This window comes from Salvelinus fontinalis, chromosome 37 (genome assembly GCF_029448725.1).
Source record: "Salvelinus fontinalis isolate EN_2023a chromosome 37, ASM2944872v1, whole genome shotgun sequence".
Lineage (NCBI taxonomy): Eukaryota > Metazoa > Chordata > Actinopteri > Salmoniformes > Salmonidae > Salvelinus > Salvelinus fontinalis.
In genome coordinates this window covers 11087001-11100833 of record NC_074701.1, presented here as the reverse complement: position 1 = coordinate 11100833, position 13833 = coordinate 11087001, and the positions used below count along the sequence as shown (strand labels likewise).

The 13833-nt window shown below is 41.4% G+C and overlaps 1 protein-coding gene across 1 annotated transcript in view; it reads right to left on the bottom strand.

Annotated features, from left to right (window-relative positions):
• LOC129836129 (brorin-like) overlaps positions 1-3087 on the bottom strand; it is a 28062-nt gene extending 24975 nt beyond the window's left edge. The window contains exon 1 of the mRNA XM_055901946.1: positions 2654-3087. The gene's annotated coding sequence lies outside the window, so the exon portion shown is untranslated. The remainder of the gene's footprint in view (positions 1-2653) is intronic.
• Positions 3088-13833: the final 10746 nt, after the last annotated feature.

The following is a 13833-nucleotide window of genomic DNA, read 5'->3' as shown; positions in this document are numbered from 1 at the left end:
TAATAAGAAGAGACTTGTTTGGGCCAAAAAACAATAGCAATGGACATTAGACCAGTGGAAATTTGCCATTTGGTCTGGAGTCCAAATTGGAGATTTTTGGTTCCAACCGCCATGTCTTTGTGAGACCCGGTGTGGGTGAACGGATGATCTCCGCATGTATATTTCCCACCGTAAAGCATGGAGGAGGAGGCGTTATGGTGTGGGGGTGCTTTGCTGGTGACACTGTCTCTGATTTATTTAGAATTCAAGGCACACTTTAACCAGCATGGCTACCACAGCATTCTGCAGCAATATGCCATCCCATCTAGTTTGGGCTTAGCGGGACTATCATTTGTTTTTCAACAGGACAATGACCCAACACACCTTCAGGCTGTGTAAGGGCTATTTTACCAAGGAGAGGGATGGAGTGCTGCATCAGTTGACCTGGCCTCCACAATCCCCCGACCTCAACCAAATTAAGATGGTTTGGGATGAGTTGGACCACAGAGTGAAGGAAAAGCAGCCAACACGTGCTCAGCATATGTGGGATCTCCTTCAAGACTGTTGGAAAAGCATTCCAGGTGAAGCTGGTTGAGAGAATGCTAAGAGTGTTCAAAGCTGTCATCAAGGCAAAGGGTGGTTATTTGAAGAATTTCAAATATAAAACATATTTTGATTTGTTTAACACTTGTTGTTTTTTTACATGATTCCATATGTGTTATTTCATAGTTTTTATGTCTTCACTATTATTCTACAATGTAGAAAATAGTAAAAATAAAGAAAAACCCTTGAATGAGTAGGTGTTCTAAAACTTCTGACCGATGGTGTCTAATAAAATGCCAGTTTTACATTGAGTGAAGACTGTATAGTTGTCGCTTATAGACTAATGTATAATATTTTAATTGGACTGGTTTGGCAAGGGCTGGCCAATACAAATTATTTAGATTTAAAGGACGACTGCTCAAATGAGCACTTTTGTAGACCTGATCTTTCTCATCCTTCCTTCCGTCTTTGTTGAGAGCCTAGGGTTGTTCCATGGCTGATTGCTCTAATGCTCTTGTGGGTCCGACACATCTATGAAGGGTCAATCTCTTATCCTTGAGTGGAGTTCTCACTTCATGCCAAAATCTTCTGGGGGAAATCAGCGAATAATGACCACAATCGTTTATTCATGATTATCATCTCTACGCTATGCTGTTCAGCCTCCTTTGTTAGGGAGTGTCTGCTAAATGATCAAATGTAGTCTTATGCAAATGACAAATTGTAGTGTGGTCTGCCCTTACCTCCGAGGTTGGATATCACCAGCAGTTAATAACAGACCATAGCAGAGTAAGCTGGGAAGAGAATATCTGGCTGAAGCATTTCCTATTTTATGGCTCCTTACACAGTCATGTACAACAACACATTTGATGTACAACAACACATTTGATGTACAACAACACATTTGATGTACAACAACACATTTGCACCAATGGTTGTGATACAATTTATATTTTTGTGATACAACAGAGAGCTTGACTGCAACAACAAAATATATATGTATATATATCCACAGTGCTTGGGAATTTATTTTTGTGCAGAAAAACTATCAACTGTATCACAGTCCTATCAGTTGTACAATTTGAGCGTGTACAGGGCCATTGACTCAGCAACTGTGTGCTAGAGGTCACCTATCACATCAGCAATGAAACCCCATTCACACGACTAATCTCAAGACCAGTTCAACTCCCACACTGGGCTTACACTGGTTGAATCAACGTTGTTTCCAGACGTCGCACCAATGTGGAATAGACTTTGAATCGATGTCTATGCCCAGTGGGCCATCATGTAGTCGACAACCAAAATCCCCCAATTAAAGCTAAGCTGCTGTTAAAGGGAAAGGCAGTGTTCTCTTAAGGCTTATACTAAACTCTATTACAACTATAACACAGACACACAATTTTTCAGAACGGATTGTTTGAGAGATATTTACTAAGCACACTGACCTATCAGTTGATAATGAGCATATGAGGTTTCTATGGTTCATACCTTTCAATATGACTTGATGACAAATGATGCATGTGATAGGAGAATACAATGTTTTATATTGCAATTGCTTATTTCAAGAAGTGCATTTGCAGTATGATCAAATAGATTGTGCTTAGTCTTATCATCCCCACCTCAACATGTTTATTCAGTTTCCAGCACCTGTTACAGCGCTATAGCCTCGGCTATTAAATGCACTTCAGAGATTGCCAGATATCTCAAGAAAAGGAGGCACGATTGTTATTTCGCAGCGAATTCACATTGTTGTCCAATTCAACATATAATAAAACCTTCCATTATTCTGATTATTGCGGCATACACAGTTGGTTTATTCGATTGGTCGTCAGATTAGAGCGCAACAGCCTTTGAATGGTTTAATTATGTTATTAGTACCTCACCGGTTTCCAATCTGTCCAGATATGCATGCGCATTTAATGTGCATTTACTACCTTTAAATCCATTTCTTTATACTATAGATGTCAGGGGCGTGATGCTGTGAATCATCAGATATTTACGCAACTATCTCCTATTGAACAAAGTCAATTGGTGTGAATGAAGCCACATTATTTCATATTGGATTCATTGGTGGGGTGCACCTGCATAAATTGCGAACCAATTGAAAGTGGCAGATAATATAAATGCGTGTTACCTGTAAGCTTCTGCGTGTGTCCTTTATCCGTTGGCTGACGGTTGGGTTGAGGTAGAAGTCGAAGCTTTTTTATTGAAACCTATAAGCTGCCCACGGTAACAACATCTCCCTATAGAGGCAGAGAAACGGTCGTATATAAGCCTACAACAAACCAATAATACAAAATACTATTGCGAACACTGATCTTGTAGCTTAGTTCCCAATAAGGATGCTTGATTGTCTAGATGTGTCTTGCACAACTTACGGTCTTCCTTTCTACGTACAGTACAACAGCTGCTCTGTCGTTCGTTCGATACACTGTGAGACGAGTGTGGCGCCAATGCTCTCCCTGATCTACATTGGCACTTTTTTGGTATGGGTGACCAAAAAAACATTAGGGTCCTTACGTCACATAGTCATGGGGTCAATGAAATAGGAGCGTGGACTTGACCACTAGAAGGGCTATGTATGGCTTCTTTATGGAGAATCAAACAAATAAAGCATGAGTGGACGCTGTGAAGACCCTCGGGTTAACTAACCAACCAAGATATTGTTTTTAGTAGGTTATCCTGTTCTTTGAGGGTCCTTCATGTAATGTTTCACCACAGTCATTTCATTTGGCTGATATGAGAAAAGCATTGTGAACTGAGACTGTGCCCAGACAGATCAAAGCCCAAGTCAAAGAACACGCACACACACACACACACACACACACCCCTCATAAACTTTAGGACCCCATACCTTTTCACCACAATAAAAAATAATATAATTCATAACACTTTTTAGTACCATAATTAAGCTATTTGGTCAATGTCTTACTCGATGCTCACTCTCGGGAAAATCTAAGAAATGATCAGAGTATGGCAATGTGCATATATGTCACAGAGTAACACTGCAGAGTGATTAAGCTCTTCAAATCTTTTTCATTCCCAACACTGTGGGTACTACATTAATATAATTGATTATTTAGAGTCATTCCATGCCCCTTTCCTTTCCCCTGTGACAGGGCCAGAAGGGAAATCATTACTATAGCATTAAACAAACGTCTGTGAACTCCTAACTGCCCAGGGCACACAGCCCAGCACCATTGTTGGCTGTTGCTGCAGTTACACTTCACCTAAGGTTGAAATGTCTTTACTTACTGTCATTACATTTCCATTCCCTAACTATTGATTATATCCAACAGCATTTTAGACTTGAACGGAGTAATCCACTATTTGGAAATGTAAGTCCATGGTATGTATTTCTTGGGTTCTTAGGGGGTTGGATTGTGAGCACAGGGAAATGATGAATCTTTCAAGTTATACAAAAAATAAGGTTTAATACAGTGCCTTCAGAAAGTATTTATACCCCTTGACTTATTCTACATTTTGTTTGTGTTACACCCTGAACTCAAAATGGATAAATATACAGTACCCGTCAAAAGTTGACACACCTACTCATTCAATGGTCTTTCTTTATTTTGACTATTTTCTACATTGTAGATTCTTTAAAGTAGCCACCCTTTGCCTTGATGACAGATGTTTTGTTTGTTTTGTTTAACACTTTTTTGGTGACTACTGTACATGATTCCATATGTGTTATTTCATAGTTTTGATGTCTTCACTATTATTCAACAATGTAGAAAATAGTAAAAATAAAGAAAAACCCTTGACTGGTACGATATATTTTTTCTCTTACACATCTACACACAATAACCCATAATGACTAAGTAAAAACATATTTTATAAATGTTTGCAAATGTATTGAAAATTAAATATAGAATTGTTTAATTTACCTAAGTACTTACACCCCTGAGTCAATACATGTTAGATTCCCCTTTGGCAGTGATTACAGCTGTGAGTCTTCTGGGTACATCTCTAAGAACTTTCCACACCTGGATTGTACAATATTTCCCCTTTATTCTTTTCAAAATTCTTCAAGCTCTGTCAAATTGGTTGTTGATCATTGCAAGACAACCATTTTCATGTCTTGCCATAGATTTTCAAGCAGACTTAAGTCAAAACTGTAACTTGGCCACTCAGGAACATTCACTGTCTTTTTGGTAAGCAACTCCAGTGTAGATTCGGCCTTGTGTTTTAGGTTATTGTCCTGCTGAAAGGTGAATTCATCTCCCCAGTGTCTGGTGTAAAGCTGACTGAACCAGGTTTCCTCTAGGATTGACCCTGTGCTTCTCCATCAGTAGCGGTGCGTGGGTAAAATCACTGAGGAAGACATTTTGCAACCTATGTTGTGATAATGGTGTTGTTTACGCTATAACCCATTTGTTCATACACCACCGTGATATACAATAAAGCTGTGACAACAAAACAGTTGTCACAGTGGCAGAACAAATTCAACCACACATACATTTGTTCATCACAAAACCGGAGAGCAATGTCTGTCTGAAGTCCACAAAGCAAATATTGCATGTAACTAATAGTTATATAATCTGCAGCATGGTCAAGCAAGTTTTTTCCCCCGTCAGTTTCCTAAACAACTACTGATTTAGAACCACGGCGTTACCTTGGTCAGCACAAAGGCGACAGGAGCACAGCCTCCGCTATTCGAGCACCATTTCAACTTCAACATCAGCAAATCAACAAGGCTGTATATGCTTAGTTTAATACACTGAAAACAAACATAAAGATACCAACACAATTTAGTCCAATGAATGTTACTAAATATCATGTGGCTGTCCATGGTACTAGTTTTTGTCTGTGTGTGTGTGTGTGTGTGTGTGTGTGTGTGTGTGTGTGTGTGTGTGTGTGTGTGTGTGTGTGTGTGTGTGTGTGTGTGTGTGTGTGTGTGTGTGTGTGTGTGTGTGTGTGTGTGTGTGTGTGTGTGTGTGTGTGTGTGTGTGCACAAGCAAGTAAAACAAAGAATGTTGACTCACCCTACTTGTAGACTAGTTGAACACCAATGTCATCCTCCTCTCTTCCATGTTGGCCAAACGGTCTATGCCTCTGTTATACAGTACACTTTTAGTTTTTGTTGTCATGGGCTACCTAGCTAAAATGCTTGCTAGCCTAACTTCCTCTCATGGACAACAATGAACCACAGAACCAGATAAGTTAGCTAGCTAGCTAGTTAGCGGGAGCCTACAAGGCTACATCTAGGCTACATATTGAACTTTAAGCATCTCAGGCCAGTGGTACCAAATATTAATGTATGGTTAGATTAGAATTGCAGTAATAACAATTGGCCTGTAAACAGAATTAAGTCAAAACCACAAGTCCAAATCCTCATTTCCATCCATGGCTTTGGAAAGGGCTGATTTAGCAAGCTAGCTACTGAAGGACATCAACACAGCAGACCAGAAACAGACATGTTTTTCTGAAAATTGCATTTTGCTTAGGAAGTGATCTGATTGGTCTGAAGCCAAATCCAAACTGCATTCCCTTGGGGGATGTTTTGTTGCACCAGGACAACCCACAGTTGAGCTCAGCTTGGCTAGTAAAGGCCAAATGATTGCTGACATCAATCAATCAATCAAACGCTACAGCACCAAAATGTTATACGCTTTGGTTCAGACAGCAATCATAACAACGGCTATACATACTGAGACAGAGGGGCACTGTTCGCTCGCTCTGGTGATTTCTCCGGTGAGATTCAGCCCCTTGAGAAATGACGGAATATTATGAAAACACAGAGAGAGACGGAAGAGAAATTATTTAATAATGTATCTTCTTTTGTTGGTAACATTTTTGGTGAAGCCTAGCTTCCCTTGGTAATCATGAATACAGGTCACTGAGCTCCATTCCATTTCCATTGGTGAAATCTCTGAGCGGTTTCCTTCCCCCTCCGGGTTAGGAAGAATGCTTGTATCTTTGCAGTGACTGAGTGTATCGATACACCATCCAAAGTGTAATTAATAATCTCACCATGCTTAAAGGGACATTCAATGTCTGCTTTTTTGTTTGCGAGGCTTTGGAAAACCTCTCTGGTCTTTGTGGTTGAATCTGTGTTTGAAATAAATTCACTGCTCGACTGAGGGACCTTACATATGGGGTACAGATGGGGTACAGAGATGAGGAAGTAATTCAAAAATCATTTTAAACCCTATTATTGCACATGTAACTTATTTTGTGGCTTACTAAGCACGTCTTCACACCTGAACTTATTTAGGCTTACTATTTTAAAAACAGGGTTGAATGCATATTGAATGAAGAAATTTGACATTTTCATTTTTTATGATTCGTAAAAATGTTGAAAACAACTCCACTTTGACATTATGGGCTATTGTGTGTAGGCCACTGACAAATTGTTCAATTTTAATATATTTTAAATTCATTCTTTAACACAACAAAATGTGAAACAAGTCAAGGGGTGTGAATACTTTCTGAAGTCACAGTGTACACAGTGCATTCGGAAAGTATTCAGACCCCTTTACTTTTTCCAAATATTGTTACGTTACAGACTTATCCTAAAATAGATCAAATAAAAAAAAGTACACACACAATACCTCAGAATGACAAAGCGAAAACTTTTTGTTTTGTTTTTGCAAATGTATTAAAAATTAAAAACAGAAATACCTTATTTACATACACCTTAGCCAAATACATTTAAACTCAGTTTTTCACAATTCCTGACATTTAACCGGAGTAAAAATTCCCTGTCTTAGGTCAGTTAGGATCACCTCTTTATTTTTAGAATGTGAAATGTCAGAATAATAGTAGAGAGAATTATTTCTTTCAGCTTTTATTTCTTTCATCACATTCCCAGTGGGTCAGAAGTTTACATACACTCAATTAGTGTTTAGTAGCATTGCCTTTAAATTATTTAACTTGGGTCAAACGTTTCGGGTATCCTTCCACAAGCTTCCCACAATAAGTTGGCTGAATTTTGGCCCATTCCTCCTGACAGAGCTGGTGTAACTGAGTCAGGTTTGTAGTCCTCCTTGCTCGCACAGTCCTGTCCACAAATGTTCTAATGGATTGAGGTCAGAGCTTTGTGATGGCCACTCCAATACCTTGACTTTGTTGTCCTGAAGCCATTTTTCCACAACTTCGGAAGTATGCTTGGGGTCATTGTCCATTTGGAAGACTGACTGATGTCTTGGGATGTTGCTTCAATATATCCACATCAATTTCCTACCTCAAATTGCCATCTATTTTGTGAAGTGCACCAGTCCCTCCTGCAGAAAAGCACCCCCACAACATGATGCTGCCACCCCCATGCTTCACGGTTGGGATGGTGTTCTTCGGCTTGCAAGCTTCCCCCTTTTTTCCTCCAAACATAACGGTGGTCATTATGGCCAAACAGTTCTATTTTTGTTTCATCAGACCAGATGACATTTCTCAAAAAGTACCATCTTTGTCCCCATGTGCAGATGCAAACTGTTTTCCGACTTTTTTATGGCGGTTTTGGAGCAGTGGCTTCTTCCTTGCTTAGCGGCCTTTCAGGTTATGTCGATATAGGACTCTTTTTACTGTGGATATAGATACTGTTGTACCTGTTTCCTCCAGCATCTTCACAAGGTCCTTTGCTGTTGATCTGGGATTGATTTGCACTTTTCGCACCAAAGTACGTTCATCTCTAGGAGACAAAACGCGTCTCCTTCCTGAGCGGTATGACGGCTGCGTGGTCCCATGGTGTTTATACTTGCGTACTATTGTTTGTACAGATGAACGTGGTACCTTCAGCCATTTGGAAATTGCTCCCAAGGATGAACTAGACGTGTGGAGGCCTACAATTTTTCTTCTGAGGTCCTGGCTGATTTCTTTTGATTTTCCCATGATGTCAAGCAAAGAGGCACTGAGTTTGAAGGTAGGCCTTGCAATACATCCACAAGTACACCTCCAATTGACTCAAATTATGTCAATTAGCCTATCAGAAGCTTCTACAGCCATGACATAATTTCAACGAATTTTCCAAGCTGTTTAAAGGCACAGTCAACTTAGTGTATGTAAACTTCTGACCCACTGGAATTGTGATACAGTGAATTATAAGTGAAATAATCTGTCTGTAAACAATTGTTGGAAAAATTACTTGTGTCATGCACAAAGTAGATGTCCTAACCGACTTGCCAAAAATATAGTTTGTTAACAAGAAATTTGTAGAGTGGTTGAAAAACGAGTTTTAATGACTCCAGCCTAAGTGCATGTAAACTTCCGACTTCAACTGTAAGTATTCAGACACTTTGCTATGATACTCGAAATTGAGCTCAGGTGCATCCTGTTTCCATTTGTAATGCTCATCGTTAGGTGGAAGAGAGGAGGACCAAAGCGCAGCGTGGTATGTTTCCATATTTATTGGAAACACTTAACACGAACAACACAATAAACAGAAAATGAAACTAACGACGTAGCGTTACAGACCTGAACATGTGAACATACAGACAACGAAGAACGCAATGAACAGGAACAATCACCCACAAACAAACAGTGAGAACAGCCTACCTAAATATGTCTTGCTCCCAGACAGACTAAATAACTTTTTTGCTCGCTTTGAGGACAATACAGTGCCACTGACACGGCCCGCTACCAAAACCTGCGGGCTCTCCTTCACTGCAGCCGAGGTGAGTAAAACATTTAAACGTGTTAACCCTCGCAGGGCTGCAGGCCCAGACGGCATTCCCAGCCGCGTCCTCAGAGCATGCGCAGACCAGCTGGCTGGTGTGTTTAAGGACATATTCAATCAATCCTTATCCCAGTCTGCTGTTCCCACATGCTTCAAGAGGGCCACCATTGTTCCTGTTCCCAAGAAAGCTAAGGTAACTGAGCTAAATGACTACCGCCCTGTAGCACTCACTTCCGTCATCATGAAGAGCTTTGAGAGACTAGTCAGGACCATATCACCTCCACCCTACCTGATACCCTAGACCCACTCCAATTTGCTTATCGACCCAATAGGTCCACAGACGACGCAATCGCAACCACACTGCACACTGCCCTAACCCATCTGGACAAGAGGAATACCTATGTGAGAATGCTGTTCATCGACTACAGCTCAGCATTTAACACCATAGTACCCTCCAAACTCGTCATCAAGTTCGAGACCCTGGGTCTCGACCCCGCCCTTTGCAACTGGGTCCTGGACTTCCTGACGGGCCGCCCCCAGGTGGTGAGGTTAGGTAACAACATCTCCACCCCGCTGATCCTCAACACTGGGGCCCCACAAGGGTGCGTTCTGAGCCCTCTCCTGTACTCCCTGTTCACCCATGACTGCGTGGCCATGCACGCCTCCAACGCAATCATCAAGTTTGCGGACGACACTACAGTGGTAGGCTTGATTACCAACAACGACGAGACGGCCTACAGGGAGGAGGTGAGGGCCCTCGGAGTGTGGTGTCAGGAAAATAACCTCACACTCAATGTCAACAAAACAAAGGAGATGATTGTGGACTTCAGGAAACAGCAGAGGGAGCACCACCCTATCCACATCGACGGGACAGTAGTGGAGAAGGTGGAAAGTTTTAAGTTCCTCGGTGTACACATCACGGACAAACTGAATTGGTCCACCCACACAGACAGCGTTGTGAAGAAGGCGCAGCAGCGCCTCTTCAACCTCAGGAGGCTGAAGAAATTCGGCTTGTCACCAAAAGCACTCACAAACTTCTACATATGCACAATCGAGAGCATCCTGTCGGGCTGTATCACCGCCTGGTACGGCAACTGCTCTGCCCACAACCGTCAGGCTCTCCAGAGGGTAGTGAGGTCTGCACAACGCATCACCGGGGGCAAACTACCTGCCCTCCAGGACACCTACAGCACCCGATGTCACAGGAAGGCCATAAAGATCATCAAGGACAACAACCACCCGAGCCACTGCCTGTTCACCCCGCTATCATCCAGAAGGCGAGGTCAGTACAGGTGCATCAAAGCAGGGACCGAGAGACTGAAAAACAGCTTCTATCTCAAGGCCATCAGACTGTTAAACAGCCACCACTAACATTTTGTGGCCGCTGCCAACATACTGACTCAACTCCAGCCACTTTAATAATGGTAATTGATGGAAATTATGTAAAAATGTATCACTAGCCACTTTAAAGAATGCCACTTAATATAATGTTTACATACCCTACATTACCCATCTCATATGTATATGTATATACTGTACTGTATATCATCCACTGCATCTTGCCATCTTTATGTAATACATGTATCACTAGCCACTTTAAACTATGCCACTTTCGCTACACTCGCATTAACATCTGCTAACCATGTGTATGTGACAAATAACATTTGATTTGATTTGATTTGAAATATGGTTCCCAATCAGAGGAAACCTAAAACACCTGCCCCTAATTGAGAACCATATGAGGCTAGTTGACAACCCTAAACCAAACATAGAAACACATAACATAGAATGTCCACCCAGCTCACGTCCTGACCAACTAAACAAGACTAAATAAAGGAAATAAGGTCAGGAACGTGACACCATTGATCATCCTTGAGATGTTTGAGTCCACCTGTGATAAATTCAATTGATTGGACATGATTTGGAAAGGCACACCTGTCTATATAAGGTCCCACAGTTGACAGTGCATGTCAGAGCAAAAACCAAGGCATGAGGTCGAAGGGATTGTGTTGAGGCACAGATCTGGGGAAGGGTAGCAAAAAGAACACAGTGGCCTCAAGAACACAGTGGCCTCCATCCTTTTTAAATGGAGGAAGTTTGGAACAACCAAGACACTTCCTAGAGCTGGCCGCCCAGCCAAACTGAGCAATCGGGGGAGAAAAGACTTGGTCAGAGAGGTGACCAAGAACCCAATGGTCACTCTGACAGAGCTCCAGAGTTCCTCTGTCGAGATGGGAGAAACTTCGAGAAGGACAACCAACTCTGCAGCACTCCACCAGTCAGGATTTTATGGTAGAGTGACCAGACGGAAGCTACTCCTCAGTAAAATACACATGACAGCCCGCTTGGAGTTTGCCAAAAGGCACCTAAAATACTCTCAGACCATGAGAAACAAGATTCTCTAGTCTGATGAAACCAAGATTGAACTATTTGGCCTGGAGGAAACCTGACACAGCTCATACCTGGCCAATTCCATCTCTATTGTGAAGCATGGTGGTGGCATCATCATGCTGTGGGGATACTTTTCAGCAGCAGGGACTGGGAGACTAGTCAGGATTGAGGCAAAAATGAACGGAGCAAAGTACAGAGAGATCCTTGATAAAAACCTGCTCCAGAGTGCTCAGGACCTCAGACTGGGGCGAAGGTTCACCTTCCAACAGGACAACAACCCTAAGCATACAGCCAACTCAATGCAGGAGTGGCTTCGGGACAAGTCTCTGAATGTCCTTGAGTGGCTCAGCCAGACCCCAGACTTGAACCCAATCTAACATCTCTGGAGAGACTTGAAAATAGCTGTGCAGCGACGCTCCCCATCCAACTTGACAGAGCCCTAGAGGATCTGCAGAGAAGAATGGGAGAAACTCCCCAAATACAGGTGTGCCAAGCTTGTAGCGTCATACCCAAGAAGCCTCAAGGCTGTAATCCCTGCCAAAGGTTCTTCAACAAAGTACTGAGTTCTGAATACTTATGTAAATGTGATTTTTCATTTTTTTTCTTCATTTAATTAGCTAAACTTTCTACAACCTGTTTTTGCTTTGTCATTATGGGGTATTGTGTGTAGATTGATAAGGGGGGGAAAAAACAATTTAATCAATTTTAGAATAAGGCTGTAACGTAACAAAATGTGGAAAAAGTCAAGGGGTCTGAATACTTTCTAAGTGCACTGTATGCAGTGGCACATGGGTTCATTGTTGAAAGGAAGAGGGCAGAGAAACAGTGAGGACTACAGTATACCTGGCCATTAAAAGCAGCATGCTTGAGTAGGCAAGACAAGAGAAAGCTGTTCCTGTAGCACCCGAGAGGACATTTTTATATGTTGAATATTCATTTGATGTTTTGGGTTAAGCCCAGATCATAAAAAATATATATAGTATTGAAAAAAGTTTGCCTACTGTTTGTAGCTTACAGGTACAGTACATATACTTTGACAGTAAGCAATATTATTTAAGGATAAATGTTTGCTGATCCCAACACCTTTTGATTAGGGTATTGGCAGATAGGTGATTTGTGACCAACCAAAAATGCAAATACATAATACACAAGAGTCAGACAGAGATATACAGTACCAGTCAAAAGTTTGGACACACCTACTCATTCAAGGGTTTTTCTTTATTGTTACTATTTTCTACATTGTGTGCAAAGCTGTCATCAGGGCAAAGGGTGGCTACTTTGAAGAATCTCAAATATATTTTGATTTGTTTAACACTGTCACGTTCGTTTTCCTCGTCTTAGGAAGAGCATGGATCGGACCAAAACGCAGAGTGATATGAATACATCTTCTTTTATTAGAGACGAAGATGAAACGAACACTATACAAAAACAATGAAGTGAAGCTACAAACGAAAGTGCACACACTGCTACTAACGTTAGACATAGACAATTACTCACAAAAGCCTACTGCCTATGGCTGCCTTAAATATGGCTCCCAATCAGAGACAATGAATGACAGCTGTCTCTGATTGAGAACCATTCAGGCAACCATAGACTTACCTAGACACCTACACTCAACACAAACCCATACACTCTACCAAAACCCCCTATACCATACAACCACCCCAGACGAGACAACTATACACAAACATCCCCCCTGTCCCACCCTGACCTAACCAAAATATTACAGAAAACAAAGATAACTAAGGCCAGGGCGTGACAAACACTTTTTTGGTTACTACGTGATTCCATGTGTGTTATTTCATAGTTTTGATGTCTTCACTATTATTCTACAATGTAGAAAATAGTAAAAAAAAAAATATAATAAAGAATAACCTTGAAATGAGTACTGTAGGTGTGTCCAAACTTTTGACTGGTACTGTATATCGATCAACAGAGATTTCACCAGTGAGACTACAGAGTACTCTATTTGCGAAACAATGCTTATGGTATCTTTAAAAGGTTTGCATATCCAATCATGCACCAACCTGAACTACAAGTAACTGCCAAAATAAAGCAAACACTAACATAAAGGGTTTTAATAGGGGCACCACGAGCCAAAACTGCTTCAATGCACCTTAGCATAGATTCTACAAGTGTCTGGAACTTTATTGGTACACCATTCTTCCATGAGGAATGGCATCATTTGGTTGTTGATGGTGGTGGAAAATGCTGTCTCAGCCACCGCTCGAGAATCTCCCATAAGTGTTCACTTCACATGTGGTGACTGAGACGGCCAAGGCATATGGTTTACATCGTTTTCATGCTCA